Source organism: Liolophura sinensis, chromosome 1, assembly GCF_032854445.1.
Source record: "Liolophura sinensis isolate JHLJ2023 chromosome 1, CUHK_Ljap_v2, whole genome shotgun sequence".
In the NCBI taxonomy this organism is placed as follows: domain Eukaryota; kingdom Metazoa; phylum Mollusca; class Polyplacophora; order Chitonida; family Chitonidae; genus Liolophura; species Liolophura sinensis.
The window spans coordinates 85,179,649-85,200,889 of record NC_088295.1 but is presented as its reverse complement, the minus strand read 5'-3'; positions in this window follow the sequence as shown (position 1 = coordinate 85,200,889).

The window sequence follows — 21,241 nt, the reverse complement described above, 5'->3', positions numbered from 1 at the left end:
AATACATGTATGTTAGATCGTTGATGGAAAATATGCATAAAACAGAGAGGTTATTAGGAAATATAAAATATTCCTCAAGAATGAAAATTTATTTTTCATTTATTTTTTTGCACATGTTTCTTACTTTTCTTACATCCATATTCTTCGTTTTATGGAACCTATTCATGCATGGTGCTGAGGTATGATAAGTTACATGTTACTATTTCAGCATTTACATAAATAGTTGCGATAAACTGAGGTAAATTGACTGAGGTAAAAAAAGAGGTCGTATTTCACCGGTAACATATGACCATTTGCCACCTATCACGCTGCTCTGGTTTTTTCTCTCCATGCAATAGTCTATCATCTTAGTTACATTTTGGTTAACCTTTACTACGGCATCACAAATTAACGCTTAATTTGGTTAATACTGCTATATATACGGCATCACACATCAGGCCTTGGTTAAGATTACCTCCGACAGCTAACTTAAGTACGGGAAGGTTAATCCTTTCGACGGCATCATACTTGACCTGGCTAACACATGCTACGGCATCACACTGACATATGTTAACACCTGTATCACCAGCATCATGGTTAAGTTAAAGGTGATACGGCATCACACGGGTTTGTTATTGCTTCATCGTAACACTGGGCATCAGTGAATTAATTGTTTACTTCCTGTGTAAATCACATGTCTGTGACAGTTGGCTTATGTATAAGTTTTGTCATGCAGCCAACGGAGTCTACATTCTTGTTTAACCTGCGTGGTCTGAGAGATTTAAAGTGTCGTTTTTTGTTTGTCATATGAACGTGTATAAAGACTTATTTTGCTTATCTTGACACTGTTGACAGATTTATTTATAACCTGTAGATAGATTTAGCTCTTTAAGTCTCTGTCTCTCGATCTGCTTGTAGATTAGCCAATATATTACATACAAAATTACAATGCCAATAACATTGTTTTGGTATTCTATTTTTAATGCCAATAGATATTCATGGCAAGACTGCTAAAATTAAAAACGTGTAAATGACAATATTTACAGATTTAGCCGTCAGCTAAAACACACACGCAACACGAAACCAACACCTTTTCGTTGTTTGTGCTTATTTTAATTTGTTGGAATTTTAATGCATCCAGTCATTTGCTCAGGCCGTTGTGGCTACAAAATGCCATCCAACACGAAACACCATTATTTATTGTCATGATAATGAGTCGTCAGTCACGGGCACTTGGCAAATTCACCCCGGTGGTATTTGTGAGATATAAGCATCTCACTAAAACAGTCTTACGTAGTACTGTCGTCGAAACTGTTAGACAAGTTTACACCGTTGCTTTTGGGACAATATGTCTTCTGCAAACCGAAAAGCAAATGGCATGTTCCACAGTTGAGCCTGCGGTAATGGTAATATACTTGAAAACTATAAGGTTTGAAATCCGCCTTAAGCAAACGGAAAGGAAATCTTGGGATAAGTCAGCAAATGTACCGTTTTGACCTTTATCTCATTTCATATACTGTAAAGACGTACAAATCGTATTTTATACAAACGGGGGATGTGGTAAAAGAATGTATGTTTGTGAAAGATTACAGGACTACTGCACATGCAATAGTTCCACTACTGACATTTAACCCACGCAGCATTGCTGTGCGTTCGCCCAGCTATTGTATAGGTTAAGTGCCACTGGCTCCATGCACAGTCTTAACTGAACGTGAGGTTTGATGCCAAATCTTGCATATTTACTTGATGTCTATCTACATGCAGCCATTTAAGCTCTGTGATGAATTGAATAAACGTAATGTCAACGGCCTTTCATCGCAGTGAATGTATGACAAATTGCTCTTGGCACTGCGTTTAAATGTCAACAGCTACATTAACAGTGTGTGGGTTGGTGTATTTTTCCATATGCCTGCTGAACTTATAGGTGTCGGTATATACGCAGCCCCTCCTTGTGTCGTATCCATTTGTACATTTGACCATTAGGGCAATGCATTTGTAATACATGTAATGCAAATATGCCATTGCCTTGTGCAATAATAGATTACTAGTATACAGTCATATAATACTTACATCCCCACCAAGATCGCCCAACGTAAAACTAATATAAACAGGCTAGATCAACTATATATTTCAACATAAATCTGGCCCCTTTACCGAAGATTAGTCATAAACGACCGGTCTGATTTTGTATTTACCGCTATTCTTAATGCTTGTACTTGATTACCGCGTTAGCTATAAATACGTATTCGGGCTTGTTTTTGAAAATAAGTCTTAGTAACAGTGGATAAAATTACGCCTACACGTATGCGAGAGATCCTTTAATTTTCACTCCACGAATTAAATGTAAAGCATCAGTGTATTCTGATGATATACAGATAATGAGAATATATGAAGTAAAAATATATTTTATAAAGACCAGTTCAATGTTAACATACAAAAGACACGTTGCTGATGGTTATTGGCAACACAACTGCATGAACTCCGCACTAGAAATAACAAGACATAATATAAATGTATTGAGATGACCCTTTCAAATTGATAAGCAAAAGGAAGCACAAAATGCAAAACCTGTAAAATAGTTCTCATGATCTATGTGTAAGGTACATTCAGAAGTCACTTTATTCCGGAATCGTTGATACAAAGTAAATAGCAACAGTCAGAGCAGGACTAAGGCATTCTCGTGGCGCTTTTCCGCATGTCGAACTCTTTCGGTAACGTTACCTTCACTTCTGTGGCCGATAAAGTTAAAACCAAATATTTGTTTTGTGGTATTTCAACGGCTAGGGGTGGGGGGGGGGGGGCTTACGACAGGTCTCGGCTAGTGTCTCAGATAATGACACGTCGTAGTTGTACGGCGTCTTTGTAGGAGCTCTCGGTGGAACATGGCCGCTAAACACCCGCTCTCTTATGCTCATAAATCACAATGAAGTGTGTACTAAATGAACGCAATCCGATCTATGCACGTATATAAGCCTCTTTTCCCAGAGGTCTGCGATCTTCGATTCTGTTGTTGTCAGAGAATTCGGGGACTTGCTCGGTTTACTCTAAACCTACCCGACCGCTTCAAATGTAGAACCGGGATCATAAGTCCGAAATGTAAGCCAGATAGTCAGCGGAAAGACGACACCATTGCTTTGAGTAGGCGACGTGTTCATCTCCTTTGTGTGAAGATTTCTGCCTAGGTGGTGAGGTTATAAAATATGCGACGGTTCCATGATTTGTTACCTATTTGTGCGACTTTTAAGTTCCATGTCTTTCCTTTACTACACTTTGCAGCTGTACGCTAGTTATCTATCCTTCAAAGAGTCAATGATCTAAAATAAATGCGGGAAAAATTAAATTTATTGAAGGTTGCATTAACATGATAAACTTTACCCTACTGACACCACCATACACTATTCTACAATGTTTGTACAAAGAAAATCATGAACCATGGGTGGGTGAACATATCGTAAGACCCATTACCACGGTAAGAAAATGAACATTACACTTCCAGGGGACTCGGGGTGGATACATTTGTCAATTCGCCAATGACATCATTGCATTTCTTTAACCTAGCTCTGCTTAAGCCATGCATAAGTTGTTACGATCTTACACGAGGATTTGCGATAAAACTCTAACGAAAATAAATTAACCAAAGGCGGAATTTCACCAGGGAAGATCTTTCAAGCATAGTTATACCCAAGTCAAACTCAGAACTGGAGTACATGTACATGATTAATACTCAAGTCAAATGCAAGTGCATGTATACCAGTTTCTCCGTATTCTCACCCTGATCGAAGCATCATGTAAACATCTTATGATATAATCAACCGTGCAAGACATCATGTAAACATCTTATGATATAATCAACCGTGCAAGACATCATATAAACATCTTATGATATAATCAACCGTGCAAGACATCATGTAAACATCTTATGATATAATCAACCGTGCAAGACATCATGTAAACATCTTATGATATAATCAACCGTGCAAGACATCATGTAAACATCTTCTGATATAATCAACCGTGCAAGACGTCATGTAAACATCTTCTGATATAATCAACCGTGCAAGGCATCATGTAAACATCTTATGATATAATCAATCGTGCAAGACATCATGTAAACATCTTATGATATAATCAACCGTGCAAGACATCATGTAAACATCTTATGATATAATCAATCGTGCAAGACATCATGTAAACATCTTATGATATAATCAACCGTGCAAGACATCATGTAAACATCTTATGATATAATCAACCGTGCAAGGTAATGATAATGATGATTTGTTTCAATGATGGCTCCATTCTAGAGAAAATATGTAAACAATGGTGCGAGCTAGTTCAGCCTAATGACCCAGGAGTCTCTCATCAATGCGGTCGCTGTGAGTTCAAGTCCAGCTCATGGTGGCTTCCTCTCCGGCCGTATGTGGGAAGATCTTTCAGCAACCTGCGGATGGTCGTGGGTTTTCCCAGGGCTGTGCCCGGTTTCCACCCACCATAATGCTGGCCGCCGTCGTATAAGTGAAATATTCTTGAGTACGGCGTAAAACACCAATCAAATAAATAAATAAATAAACCATTTTTAAAGTTATTGGTATATATTTCCAGGTTTGATGCCAGGTTTCCTGACTTCGAGGCAGACGCCCAGTAATGGGTCTCTTCAGAGTTATACCGTATAAGACAATCACCAATGATACCAACCTAACCATGCACAATAATAGCAAATCTCAAATCATCTTATGCGTACAGTTTATACCCGTTGTAAGCACTATTGAATTACCCGTGCAATTGTATCTGTGAGGTACCGCAGCTTATCAGTATGAGGGTGACTTATCCAAATATCCATGTCATCTTCGACATACACGTCTTGGATTATTACCAAGCCATTTTCAGAATCAACTCTCCATTGATTTTGATGTTAATATTGTATATATAGCAATAAAATATGATGCTGTTACTGGCATTCCACATTGTCTAGCGTAGGAGCGAATACTGAGCTTACCTCGAAATACACGTAGGCGGCCTACTGGCAGAACTGTAGAATGGTTCATTTCAAGGCCGTGCTGAACAATGTGTCACTTATACTGGGCGGTTAGTTTCATGGGTATCAAGAATTAGCTTCTGTCGTTTTGCAAACTACATGTGTATACAAGTTTTTCAACGTGTGACAATTAAGCAGATTGGTTGAAAGAACAAGGCAGCTTCTTGCACATTTTTATTTATGTATTTATTTGTTTCATTTTGTTGGTATTTTATACTGTGCTCAAGAATATTCGACTTACACCAGTATTATGGATGGAGGACACCGGAAAAAAACCTGAGTCAACCCGCGACGACTCGCTGGCTGTTGCAGGTCTTCTCAGGTACGACTGGATAGGCAGCCAGTATAGGATACGCTTGAACTCACAGCTATGGCATTCTTGAGAGGTTCCCGAGACATTATGGTGCCCTAACACGCTTACCACTCGGCCACGCACATAATAAGTAATTATTATTAAACACATTACGTACATGTATTTAAAAAAAATGACCACTGACATTTGTAACTCAAAACAGACATTTGTATGCCTACCGACAACCATAATGGACTTTCCGAGTACATTATCGCATGCATAAGACTACAAACTTTAACACAAAATAAGTAAATAATCTAATCTAATAACATCTAAACCTAATCTAATAACACAAACCACTAACTAATAAGTATACAGAGTAAGGGTATAGGACGGATTCATACAAGGAGGGGCATTTTCAATGATGAGGGAAAAACTAGGCGAATGAGTTAAATCTGTATTCAAAGCATACACTATATACTAATTTGTCGTTATTCAGATTATTATACCATAGATAATATCCCCGTGTTTGTATTAATGAATGTGAAGAAGGCGTTGCTGCCCTAATGTATAGCGGTGACCGCTTTAATAAACACCGACACAATTAAAGAATAAAATTTAAGTATCAATCAAATACCATTGGAAAGAGTATGCATTTACTCGCAGGTACATGCCATAAAAATTCTAATATGTACCTCAAGTTGATAAATTATAAATAAAGTCAGCGCCAAAATCCTCTGTGGGCGACCCCATTTTTCCTAAGAACTAGTCCTGAAGTCTTCTGTGTTAAGAGGAGAAATGCCGTCGGAAACCGCTGAAGTGCAGTTCGTACATTTCCCGTAGAACTCTTCTTCCCAGAAAGTAGCGAACAGTACAGTTCGTTTTCCGCTTGACGATCGGGAAACCGGAATGTTGGACGTACGTTCCGAGTTTACACGAACAAGCCGGCAGTTTTAACGACTCTCATTGGCTGCTAGGCAACACACTCCAAACATAAATTACGGGGTGTTAAAGATGGAGGACGCAATGGGCGATTTATGCCAGCGTTGCCGTTTTCAGTCTTTATGAGCATGGCGAGGAAAAATCGCAAAATTATGCAGCAGGCACCGACAGATAGAAGAAAATGTTCTTTTTTCAGCCTATAATGTCATTTTTAAAGTTTTCTTCTCCTTTAATATCGGTCAAATCCCTGTGACCAATAGTACTATAGAGAGCTGCGAAACGTTTAATTAACTTCGTAAATATTCCCTATTTTTTTCGTAATTGCATGACAGTCCCTTTCTTCTAAATGACTATTTCTTGGATTCACTTCACGAAGAGAATAGATACAACTTTCGTGGTACAGCTCCATGACTCCGCAAAAAATCAGTTTTGTTGGAATCTACTAACGTTGTGAACACAGGGTGCGTAAGCAATTTTTTTTTATGAGAGCTTAACCCAGTTGTTAAGCACTTAAGAATTTATCTTCTCGCCTTTTGCACTCTACACTTCGCATACATTTGACATAGTACATGTATAATTCAGTTACAAAAATCTAAACAGTAAAAAAGTATTTTTTAGATTATGTCGGAGAGCACTGACACATGAGCCCCAATGAAGGAGAGGAAGACGGGAGAGGAGGGCTGCTTTATTCCACAAATGGACGATACAAAGGGAAACCCCCGAAGCCCATCCTCATTACAACTTCAAGTACACAGTTACTCCATAGGTCTTTATCTGCCAAAATCAGTACACCAACCAAATACACCACAAGACAATGGCCCGCCCCACACATATCCGATCACCGACACCATCCACAGAATACCGACAGGGCAGCAATGTCATCAAACGGCTTACAGCAAACTACTCGACTTAACTATTCAGCGCACGAACCTATGAAATAGGCCTGTAATTTAGCACACTACTATTGACAACATTGTGGAAATATTGAAAAGATGGATCACACTGAATATACTTTTCATTTATCAAAGCGAATCTAATGCTTAATTTAACGTAAACACAGCCACGCACAGCCACACACACACACACGCACAGCCACACAGCCACGCATAGCCACGCACAGCCACACGTACCCACGAACAGCGACACACAGCCACACACAGTCACACACAGCCACGCACAGTCACACACAGTCACACACAGCCACGCATAGCCACACGCAGCAACACACGGCCACACACAGCCACGCACAGTCATTACCATATTAATAAACAGTAACTACGTTTACGGTACCCGACATATACATTTTAATACATGGTTTTTCTATACTGATGCTTCATTTTTATGTTGTGTGTCTCTTTAAATATGACGTTGAAAACAACTATAGCGCTCTCTTCGATTTTGAATCTGATTCTTACTTTATTTTATACGCTGTTATAATTTAGATTCTTATTTATTTTTCTGTTCTGTTTATGCTTATATAATTGATGGGAAGTCATGCAGCTTGAGACTACAGACTGATGACGCCTAGAGCAATTTCGGCCTAAGCTGTGTAGTCCATATTATTCATTCCAGTCCTAAAGCGATGACGTTTTGTGGGCAAGCTGGAAACACACTTCTACATTTCGGGAGATCAATGGTCAGAGTCGTTATTATGCCGGAAAATGTACGTATTGTATGTATAACTGCTAACAAATCCTTTACAAGTGCCCGTTTGTGTGTTTTCTGTATATATCATAGAACCTTATATCGGATTTCAGTATTCATGACGTAACCTCTTTTTCCACGTTTCTCTTTCCACTACACTGTGTCTTGTAACTGATGGATGTAACTCACAGCAGCAGGAAGTATTATTCGCTTTATGAACGCATCCAGTAACTATACCTGTGCGTTATACAGCATGGTATTCTTTCCGTTAAGCCATGTAAATAGTACGGTTATACCGTGTACGTTAGGTGTAAAGCTCAAAAGAATAATTTCATACAAATTACACAATTAGGAGAAGCAAGCACATTGACTTCGTTGCAACACGTCATACAACGTTGAGAAAGTCTATCAGACAAGTTGAAATCAATAAACTGGAGGGTTGATGGGGCGAGACGGCATCGACCTAGCGTGCGGGTCTAGGCTGTGCACGGTGCATCTCGGAGCGGAAGTGGGGCGAGCAGCGGTCGACTCCGGTCTACAAGAGCTGCTGTCTAAATGGAGAGTTTCTGTTGTCATATAGAAGGGGAGTTTGTAACAATTCACTGGAATAAACACACGTATTGTCACTGCCATTAGCGCCGGCTATGACATTGTTCCCAAACGTTGTATCCATTCCACGCTTGAATGAATGACCGAAAAAAGATTTATACTGAAGTCTGGGTTTATGGTTTAGCACGTGGCCAAGAGACTGGAATGTATTCAAGATGGCAACTGGTTTGCAAGTGATAAACTAAACAAGCTTGAAAGTCTTTTTAATACGAATTTCGCTAACAGAAACTACCTGAATTTTCTTTGGATTTTACGATAATGTGTCAACGGTTATTTCCTAATTAACATACATGTAATATGAATGTTGCACAGCCAACCACATTTGTAGATACAGTTCCAGCGCGGTGTTAACTCATTTGCTGGCAAACTTACCATCCGGGTAATTTTGTGATAGACAATTATAAAAAAGACAACCACATTTACACGGATGGCCAAAACTATTTCCGAGGAACTTTTGTTTGGCACAAATCAAAATGTACAAGTCCCCCATCAGAGTGCTCGCTTCCGTTTGCGGAAATGCTGATCAAACATACAAATTTATGAAATTAACTTATTTGTTACCGATATTGATGTATGGGATTAATCTTCACCTGAGCGGAACGGTGGGCCAGAGCAGCGCTAAGGAAACATCACAGTTCACTCCCCGTGTCTGTAGGCTGTGTGGCCTGCGGCGCCCCGTTACCTGCGGAGAACTCACCTGGAAACGGCCGGCAGGCGACGCTACCCGCTCACAGGAGATGGCCTTCTCGTGTTCGCCATAAACTTCCTACAATAAAACAAAGACCGCGAAATAGGCCACAATGCCAACACCAGCCACGCATGTCAAACGAATAACTAGACTTTCTCTCTGCCAGTTATACTTTCTGCTGATAAAATCATTCCCTTACTCATTCCATATCTGGTTCTGCTGGTTACATTTCCTGTGGGCGCAGAAAGCTTAGCTTACAACCCTTTAATTGTACGGAGTCAGTCAATTTGCACCTGGATGTTTAAATATTTCTGGTTTCATTGGGCAGATGATGTGCTTTTGGATAGCTATGCACAACTGAGTCACGTCTTATTTGCATACAAGGTGCATTGTCAATCCCAGTCAGTTGTCGTAAAGTGCTGTGCTCTTTGTGTAATCTAGGCATCTCCAAAGATGCACACTGGAGCCGAGCAATAATACACAGCGATACATGGTTCGGTATTTTGCTTTTGTTTATGCTATATGCATACCATGGTCTTGTTGTTGCACTGTATGATGTCCAAAGAATAAATTACTTTCAATAAAACTGTGGTCTTTTTATGATAAAACTTATAACAACAACATGGTAACTTCAGTGTTTTTTTATCTATGGATTTTCTTGGTAGCATATATCTTGTGACCATGAACATGGCTGATTTTTATTGTGCAACCAGCTTGCTTATTTCTTTCTGCTTAATTCCATTTAAACTTAGTGCTACAATTTCAATTCATGAAACACACCACGTTGCAAGGTAAACTTCTCCCTATTAGTAGATGGGTTAAAAATGAAGTACAGAAATTATCAGTTGTACGATTTCTCACAATGGCAGCTTACTAAAGCATACAAATCTAGTGCGCTGCTAAAGCTACAGTATCCGCCATTAGGCGTTAATACTTGGATATAGTGGAAGCCCAGGTTGGGACAGTATAATGATGTGAAATAGTTCTCACCAAATTTGTGTGTAATCGGGCAGGTATTTGTGCCAATTAGAGATGTTTCAAGATAATCGGACTTGTCGTCCACTGAGTGATTCTGTGAAAATTGCCTCATATACATGACACTTACTATTTTAACATAGCCATTAAACACAGTATGCTACAAAACAAACAGTAGGTGACTGGCATAAATGGGTTCACGTCAGTACCGAGGCTGAGTTGCCGGCAGCACATTGGTGGGACGGCGGGATTTAGCCTGGAGATCGGACGACCGACCCCACCCGACGGCGTTCCGTGATACCGGAGTTAGCCGAGCGTGACCCAGTGGCATGCAAACCGGAAGTCTCTCAGGAAAATGTTTTTCTGCTTTAAGTGCTGATCTGTCCATTTAGAACACAGCGCTGGAAGCTAAACATATAGGTGCATGATGGTACAATGCTCAGTTTCAGGCTTCCCTGGATTGCTAAAGCGCAAAAAATTCCAAACAAGAAATGCTTGCTCAATTTCTTCATTTTACTTGCCAAATATGTCATTTAAACCAATATATTTACACTGACCGGCAAACCTTCAATTAAGAATGAAAAATTTACGATCTTGGAGTTTATATCAGAACACAAAAATTTTCCCGACAGAATTTTCCGTCAGGGTCAAACATTTTATATTGCCCAGCAAAGACATTATTTCATTCAGATGATGACGTGACTCTACTTCACGTACGTGAATGTCCATAACACACCCTATCCGCAGCCTAGTTGTATTTTATAATGATCTGGACCGACTTACAGACAACCGTCTGATGGTGATGTCATCAGATTGTGAGGACACATCTAGATTTAGAAGGTCACGTTGTTCTTAGATAGTCAAAGAATAAAAGTTGTCTGGAATATATGTCATGTAAGGATAGCCTACTCCTTGTACAACGCCGTAAAGCTGCAGTCCCTCCAGAGCTAAGACTCCCTGTGACCTTAGCGATTTATCACGATAAGTTGATCGTGGTCAATCGTTGTCGATTTACAGCGATTGAAAGTCAAGATAATGTTACCCTGTTGACTCTTGCTGGATTGGATGACATCAAAGGCACTCTCCGACAAAAATGTGCGTACGATTCATGAACATCAATTGCGATGTAGGTCTATTGAGAGTAGTCGGAATTTATGTACATGTATGGGATTCATAACTTTACATGAAACTTGTGTCTTGACATAAAATATTTGCTTTCTTTTTTTCGAAATTTTGCGTTATTAATTTAGGTAGCATCTGTCTGGGTAAGAAATATTTCTTGAATTGAAAAATATTCATTTTTGTTTTACATAAAATTTTATGGTATATTATTTTAAATTTCTGAAACTAAATTTTGGTCAGACTGAAAGGAAAATTGATTTATTATTGTCAACATTTCTTGTTTTCATTCCATAAACCTGGATGTAAAAACTACATAAATTACATGCACAAGAAAAAGCACTCCATTGACGAAGATATTGATCTACATACATTTGGGGAGACAGTGGTGGCAATGTCAGGATATTTGTTCACTATGGCAAATCAATTATTTTCTTAGTTTTTCGACAACGTGAAACATATTCTATGGCACTGAATGAGTAATTTCGCATGCGGCTGTCAGTCGAGACGTTCGTTAAGTATCTGGCACTAATAAACATTACCATTGTCATAGAAGTGAACTTGAAATTCTTGAGTAGAACCCTAAATACAAATATAATAAACACAAAAAATGTATATTTCTTTCTACAGTTATGTGGCCTGTACAGTTTCTCCACAAATCGCCACATGTCTGCCTCGAAGGTATCGATTCGCTCTTTACAACACGTCTATGCCCAATTTAATAACACATCTTGTCGTGTTACGAAATTTGCCAAGACGAATTCTGCCTACATCAACAGGACGCAGTTTTGGCGACATTTTGCGTTACAGTTAGTTTTCAGCCCAACATATCAAACTATCTTCATTTGTTCATTCTTATCCCGGGCTTGGTGTTTGTGAGACATAGAAATATAAGGTCAAAATGATCACTTCTTTGAACAAAATAAATCTAGTATCTTTTCATCTTGGTTTCGTCAGGTGCTACTTTGATAACGTTTTATTTACGAAAATGGTTTTTAACAAATATTAAGGTAGTGTCAGAAAATATTTTCAACAGAGAGACGAACAGAGGAACAGCACACCCCCGTTTTAGAGTTTGTACAGTGTAGATATGCTGACACCAACTTAGAAAGATAACAGGTGGATTTTATTCTGAAACATGCAAGAGTGAACATTATTTAACGACAATTTGCATGGGTGCCTTATATAGTTTGAAGACTTTACAACCTGAGATGTCCTGAGGACAAAATGCGTTACATGGTTCTCATCTCGGTAAATTAACAGGAGGACAAAATACGTAAACCATGGACTCACCCCCTTTTAACGCATATTTTTGGTTTGACATGCAAGAGACGACAAAAAAGGCAACTACCGACAAATAAGGATGCGAGTTCAAATCCAGCTCAAAAAACGTGCCAAGTACCTGGTGATTTTCTCCAAACAGCGGTTGTTTCCCTCAGCACAGAAACCACCTGACAATGACGATACAAATGAAACATTTGTGATATACGGAGTAACATATCAATAATTAAAATAAATGTAGACTTTGTACTCATATACAATGGAGGTTTCATTGAACTCCATATACTCGGATATAGCCGATAGCTCTTCGCCATAACCAGATTTTGTGAAGGATACCTGATTTGATGTACATACCACGGTCTGAGGTTTGGCGTATATATGTATAGGTCTGGTCTGTGGATAATGTTAACAGTGAATACCTTTAGACTCTCCAGTCTTTTCAGCAATTATTGAATTCACCTATACCTTTATTTTGGACTGAACAAAGATTTAATGAAAGTGTTCCGATTATACAGTAATGCTAGGCCTATAAACCAGAAGTTTTCATTCTTGTCTCTTGTTTTGTTTTGTGACAGCCTTTTTAGAGAAGAGTGGCTTAAAATGAAAGAAAATAGTATGGGTTCTTAGGAGTCAGTGAAACGACCACTAAGACTAGGCCTATATCACAAACTATCTTCATCTATTTTCTTCTTTTTATGGTGAATCAAATGTAGTTCATTGACTGAATTCTATAGAATGGTAGTGATATAAATTGTTTTTTTGTTTCCCCCATTTGAAGTGAATTCACTGACGTCTTTTTTCTCTTAAAGCCAATTCCAGAGATAAATCCTGGGATTACAGTTTTCAGAAAACAGAGATCTTTTATGATCAAATAATACATTTGTAAGAAAACTTCATCGGTATGTTATATCAATTGTTAGATATTGTGGATTTAGGTATTAAAATGAGAAGTCGTAAATTAAGTGCACCAAAGGTATTCATTCAACAAGACACCAATCGAGCTTGTGCACACCATGCTTAACGTTTTAAAATACTGTTGTGTTTGAAGCCAACATCTTCACTAAAGACCCAATGTTTATATCAGCTTGCAACCGTTATATTGAAGACATCTGCTGGAATGGGAAGTCCCTTTGGTCTTGGTTTAGACAGGTTTATACTGTCGTCCGAGAATAAATACTACGTGATATATATCTCGTCGCGGCACAATGACCCATGACAGAGACACCCGCCAATGCTGTCGCTGTGAGTCCAGCTCATGCTGGCATCCTCTCCATTCGTAGGTAGGAAGTTCTGTCATCAACCTGCACATGGTCTTGGGGTTTCCCGGGGTCTGTCCGGTTTCCTTCCACCATAATGCTGGATGCCGTCGTATAAGTGAAATATTCTTGAATACGGCGTAAAACACTAATCAAATAAAAATAAAAAATACCAACATACTGTATGACACGCGTGAGAAAGTTAACTAGCAAGTCAGTTGTCTATTTTTGGTAATTTATTCCGGGAACTCCGTCTTCTGCAGCTACCAAACTGGTCGCCGTCGTACACATACGTGAACAATTTGTGAGTATGGCGTTAAGAAGCAACCAAATCAATCAGTCAATCAATCAATCAATTGATTGTTATTGCAGAGGTGCAATTTAGCAGTAAAAATGAACGTACAGCTATATTAAACATTCACACTTTGTCTATTTAAAAAAAATGTGTATTATTACGGTCCTAATATCCATGAAGCTTAAAAATTAGAATTCGGTGTTTTTTCTGTATATGTAAAGTCACTTTCTTCACGAAATTTAAGTATTTTTTCATAGTGATATTCTCATTTGGCCTACATCATTATTTGTAACCTACAAAGGTGATGATTTTTGATGATGATTTTTGGGCCTTTTGTGCGTACATAAGCTGACATATGCTGACATTTGCACTGAAACCCTTTGTTGCCAATAATGAGCGGTCGGTATCTGTGTTGTGGTTTTCTAGCGGCATCGTCCACAGAAATATAAGCCATGTATTTCAAATTTATGAGGATAGAAACTCTTTTCATTTTCCGCGCGATGTTATAAATAAACGTCATCCGTAATAATGAGGTGAAAATTTATGAGGAAATAATTGGTGCAACATAGGGAATTTGCATGCCTCGTTTAATTGCGACTGGAATTGTTGTCACGTGATCTGATCACAACATACGAATCATCTTGCGCCTCTGATCAAACACAGAGGGAAGTATTGTGTCCTGCGGGCAGTTATTGTTTCATATGGGACACCGTCCATCTCCCATAACACCTTATTACGTCTCAGCGTCGCCAGTCCCCTAACCGGTTATTTGCTAAGACAACTCGCAATTTGCCCCTGCCCCTGAGCTACTGACGCCCATAAAGCGACCGAATTAGTAAGAAAGGTGCATATGAAAGACGGACGAAAAATCTGCCCCGATTGGAATTCCATATCCCATAGTGCCAACCACGATGCCCGGCCGACCATATGGGGTCTCATAATTTCTTCACTCGGCCAGAAACTACCGATTATCGGCTGCTATTCGAACGAGCCTCCCGGTAGACTATCGCTTTCAAAGACAGTCATCTTTGCTCTCTCCAACCCTCTTTTCAAGAATTGTCCATTTGTGCCTATAGAAAAATCTCCATATCTGCTGGCTGAGTTCTGTGAGCGCATTGTAAGAGGTCCGTCCCTAGTGGACGATGAACCGAGGAGGAATCCTATTGTAGAGAAGCGACAAGTACTTAATAGCGCTAATCCGGCGAAGAGGAGCGGGCAAATGAACATATGTACCTCATAATACCGAGCCACCTGAGAATTAACAACATAGAAATCACTCCATTAATGCTGAGACAATGCAGCCAGCGTGTGCCGTACCCTTGATTTGTACAGAATCGATGGCCACATTATTCTCCCCCATCACTGAAGAGTTCATTATCCTCATTCCGGAAAAGGGCAAACAAGACGACAAATTTATAACACTGACAAATTTCCACATTGTTTCCCATCGGTCGGTGTAAGTCGATGACGACAAGTAGAGGTGGATTATTCAGGAAAACACAATAATTATCAAACGGACGAAACATTCTGGTACAATTCAGCCATAGTTAGAAAGCCAATAAGTAGCCATATGCCGCATGCAAGGAAAATGGACTTCGACAGCAAAGGGTATTCTTATAAGGAAAGGAATTGTGTGGGGTTGTTTTGTGGCTTTTTCTTAACGACACTCGTGCTAAGCCGCCCTCACTGACAGTAGACGACATTTATTTCTTCCTCACATCATACTGCATTCTCGGCCAGATGTTCCATTCGACACGCGGACAGGGTCGAGTACCTCTATTCTATGTACATTTCATATTTGTTATATTGATTTACATAGTCGTGCACCCATTTGCGTGTCGAGTAAAAGATGTAAAAGTTTTATCTTCTTTCATATAAAGTCAGTAATTTGAAATTTTGAAACCGTAGCCTTGAACTATTGACAAGAGGACGCGTCTGAAGCTGTATTAAAAATGTACACAGACATATATTATGCAACGAGGGGTTGATGGTGTAGACGATTTTAAATATCGAATTTGCCTTCAGATTTCGATATGATTTCTTCTACTTTATTAGTTGACATAAATGCCGTGAATAAGCATTAGAAATACACCATTTTAAGGGCAATAATATAAAATATTCGTGGTAATAAACCATGAATTGCAAACTGCAGAAAACAGCTTTTTGATGTGGGGTTTGACGGCGACAAAACATGGATCATGATTCTACGTAGAATATGATTTTTATGGCCGTTAAATTGCCGTTAGCACGACGTTCACAGAGAGCCCGTATCAATTCACGCGGGCCTTGGTAATTAAATATGGTTAAATCAGAGATAGACAGGCGTGCAGGTGGCGGTGGGGTCTAAGTTCAACCACAGCTTAGCAGGGGTCGAGAAGGGCCAGCTTGAGGGACCGGCCTATGGCGTTTCGTGGGACCGGGCCCATTAACCATGTTACGGCAGTATAACGGAAAATATAAATTTTACCCCTTTCGTGGACATAATATGTAAAATTTTACTACGATTCTTTGAAAATAAAAATATGTATAAAAAAGTGAAATGAAACATAAAGCGGGCAGTTACTCAACATTATTTACTTTTATGAATATATAAATACCACCTATATTTATTTTTGAGAATTAGCCAACATAAATTGACCTGGGGAAATTGTGAAGGATGACCATGAGTTATTTTATGAAACTGTATCCTCCAAATAATGATAGATTAGAAATTCTTAGAAATAAATCACAGAGAATATGTTTCGTACATAGAAAGAAATCCCCTTTTTAAATGACAGAACGGACAGAGTATCACGAACGTTGAGAATGTGTCAGATTATTGTACACGCACTAACGTAATCGCGTAATCAAGTAGTTCAATAAATCACTAAATTATGTCAGGAAAAACCTATCGATAGTAATCTGTGTGAGAAAAAAAGTGTCATTTTGTCTGAGCCATGGCCTGATATGAACCGGTATGTCGGGTATCGGTTGATATTGATGTCTCGTAGACAGCGTATGGATGATGGACAATATTGTGGGGCCATTGAAGTGTGCGTGTAAAAGTGAACGAAAGGCACTCAAATGTCAGCAGTAGTTCAGTTTCGGTGATAGTAAAGGTGTGCTTTCATAGAAATGTGTCATCACTTCAAAGCAGCTGATGTACGTCTATGGATATAGAGTTTCCTTCAATAACTGACTACTGCACTTTTTCAGTGTGTAGTATATAGTTACAGAAGAGTGAATAGAGAAGTGTTAACTTTCAGCTCTCTCTTCCAGCATCGCTAGCTTTCTCTCCAAGTGTTGAAATCTAAGATTCATTTTGTGGACCTATATATGTCTGGATGAGATAGCTGACTGCGCAGGGTGGAGACGTTGTTGTGTTGTTGATCTCACAGGTAACTTGTCCCGGGTGAATGGCTTGAACCGACAACTCGCCACAACACTATAGGAACACAACCTTTAGAAATTTTCCCACACCTATCACGTGATCAAGAAAATTTTGAACGCATTGTACTGGTTTGACAAGTATCTAATGTATCGAGTTGGCCTTTTTCCTGTAAGATTATCTACGGGTTTGTGAGGAAATGGAAGCCTAACACTAAAGCATGAAAAGTGAGCAAGATATATTAAAAAAAAAATTATTTGTTATATATGTGTGCAATAATTCCAGAATGTATATAGTAATTTTTAAAATTTCTTTGACCTTCATCTCTGTTGCAATGTACATGGAAATGTATTGATATAAAAATCTACACATGTTTGACAATTTCCACACTTCAAGCTATTTCTCATCTTATTTAAAACTGGTTTAATCTGCTCATCATATATCCAGTATGCACTAGTAAAAATAATTCATTTCCATCTTCAAGGTGTCCAAAGGCAAGGTCAGAAGTAATTTTCAAGGCACTGCTTGCACACCACAGATAATAAACAATCGCTGTACATATTTAGGTGAAACCAACATATAATTGTCTAGATCGTTTCCAGTTTTTTGTTGGCGACATTTCTTTTATTCATCGTTCTATAATTAAAGCGTCTTCCGTTTTGTCTGCCCCCAAAATGACATAATCTCGATATTATACATAAATATACCTTGGGTGTTTAGCTTTAGTAGGGACGGGCTTATAGAGAGTAAATTTCAAGAGAGATAGTTGGAATCCAGCTTATTATAGTATTTTTTGAATTAGCCTTTTAGTACTTTTGCCCCTCGTAGGAATTAGAATTGTGTTCTTTCGCATTACGTATATTTTTATTTGCTTGGCATGTGAATGTTGCTTATGGATGCACTCGCTTATGGGACGCTCGTGTCATTATTATGTAAGTTTGAAGGAAATATGTGCAATAAAACTTGGGCCGAGACGGCGTGAGTTGGATTTGAACAACACTTCACTTAAGAGAGGCTGTTCGACTTCTGGAAGAACTCAATACATGTACGTCCAAATTAGTGGGCCTAATGAAATAAAAAAAAAGGAAACGGGTTCATGTACACCTATTTATAAATGATATCCAATTACTTTGTTGTATCATTAATGAACAAAGTACATGTTTCATTATTCAAACGTGCATCTGAGGTTTAGAGTGAAAGTTGCACGTGTGTGGTTAGATCGGAACCCTGTTAAAGTGGGATTAACTGAGTACATTTATAACAGGCGATGCCGGTTTGCTCGCTTGATCACACTGTGGCGCCTGTGTGTTAGACTTGCGTGCGTTTGTATGGTGGGTTTATCGCATTCTTCCGAATCTCACTTAAAATGATGCCACTCTGGTGGGCTATACATGTATACACTGATAACTGTAAACAGCAATGCTGTGCAGTGTGATTTTTTCTAGTACAGTTATTAATCATCACTTGAGTGAGGACAGCCCGCACGCGCCCGCCTAATGCTCTCAACATCACTCCAATGTCTCCGATAAAATCCAATAATATATTTAACAAACAGATGCGAGTCAACAGTGGAGGCCATCCAACTAGTAAGAGGCATCCACACGTGCACCCGCATGGGCAGTCTCTCTCAGATCGGCAGGTCCCGAACTCGCTGACTCCAGTCTTAGAGCAGTACAATGGAGGCTGGCTATCCCAGGTGTTCCATGCCTGTACCCGGAAAACCAAAGCTCAATGGTGTCACCCTCCTGGTCACATGTCATTGTCACGGCACGGAGATAACGGAGAGCCTATATCCGTTAGTTAACCAATCGAACAGCGCCTCAGCCGAACCTTAGTCACATGGCCACCTGAGCCGGAAGTCATTGTGGTGTCATCCATCTTGGATTGACATAGCGATAACATGATAAAAAGTCCATTAATCAACCATTATACTATTGTTAAGCCTACAGAAGCTGTGATAAACGGTGACAGTGTCACTTCATTCACAACCTTAACTACATATTTGTAGCTAGTAAACAAATGGCCTAATTCAAATAGTATTCGCGTAAATATGTAACCTCCGATATGAAAATCCCTGTGTGTACCTTTTTATTATGTTTTATCCTGTGCTGAAAATTTATTGGAAGCTTTGTACAATTCCATACTTCTAGAATTTATCAACATATCAATATTTCAGAACATTGGCAGGATGTCTTTAGGCTGTTTACGTAATCCACAGACACGTAAGTATTAACAGAAATCAAAAGCACTACGCGAGTGTTGATCTAACCTTTCAATTTTTTTACTAAATTTCTACAGTAGAAATTAATATTTAGCAGCCTTACTGTAGTAATTTATTCGGTGAAAAGCAATAAGTGTTTCTTATCTTTGTAGAAGTATTTGAATGGACTTTCCCTGCACAATTTGGGCCTTTTTAGGTGTATCCTTCACCGGAACTCTCGTCACTCATGAGCTGCTGGGCAAGGCATTTCTTCAGAGCTACTTTTTCAAGTTATATTACATTTATATACTTATTTAATTGGGATTTTCTGTCGTACTCAAGAAAATTCACTTATACGACCGTGACCAGCATTACGGTTGGAGGAAACCAAGCAGAGACCGCTGAGGTCCAGGATCATCCGCAGGTTGGACTTGAACTCATAGCGATCGCAATGATGAAAGGTCCCTGGGTAGTTGTGCTCAGATAGCATGCTAACCTCTAGGCCACGGATGCCCCTGGTATTCCGCTCAACCTGGATATTCATCGTGTTGAATTAGATCGCCACCTTGGATATATGAGCACCTGAAATTAAAGCGCAACTGAGACACATATTTTGTTTTTTGGCAACTGATGCTCCAGCATGGTACACGATTTAAATACTGATTCTCTCAATCGCCTAGAACATAGCTTGTGTCTTTCCAACATCACTTACAATTTTTGACTGCTTCTCTTTGCATGATTTATTCCTATTTTCGTACTGTATATATTTTCTTACTTCTTTCGTGGTTTGTGTTATACAAATGTCTGTTTCGACGCATAGATATAGCACATGCACCATTGCTGTTTGGAAGTAAACTGCCCGATGCCCAGTATTACTCTTGGAAAGACCATCTTGGAACGAGCAGTATTTTAGCATGTGACTTGGTCGTATGGAGCTTTAAGAGAGAAATAAAAATAAATTAATACATTGATTCATACCTAAATGTTTCTTGCTACAAAAAAAAAGACCACAAAGAAAAAATAGAAAAAGAACAGAAAAAATTATTCCCCCGTTTCTCCAAAACAACATATTTTGTTAAATATCAGGAAAACATATATAAACTAAATTTTCTTTTTAAAATATTATACGCATCAAAATAAAATTGGATGAGGTCAACACAAAAGAAAAAAATTAGACTATTCATGCACATCTAAATAAAAACAAATAAATAGTTTTTCATTGATAACAAAACACGGATTGGGAAATGTTGAAATTTATGTAGAAATATTCATTTATCATGTCCAGTTGAGCAGTGGGGGATGGGATTTAGCACTATAATGACATTCGACAGTGACTAGGTGTAGGGAATGTGGGGGGAGGGGGCGTGTTCTGGGTTTACATGGAACTATAGCATGACCAGTCAGCCGCTCCCAGCGCAGCTCAATAGACTCCCTCCACAACTACAATGGCGCACAGGGCATAAAGTGTCAAGAAAAAAGGAGAACAAGATCTGACAAAGGGCGGCCTTTCTAACATTAGTCTCGACGGCTCCCAGCAGTCGCCACACCACTGAGTTCCT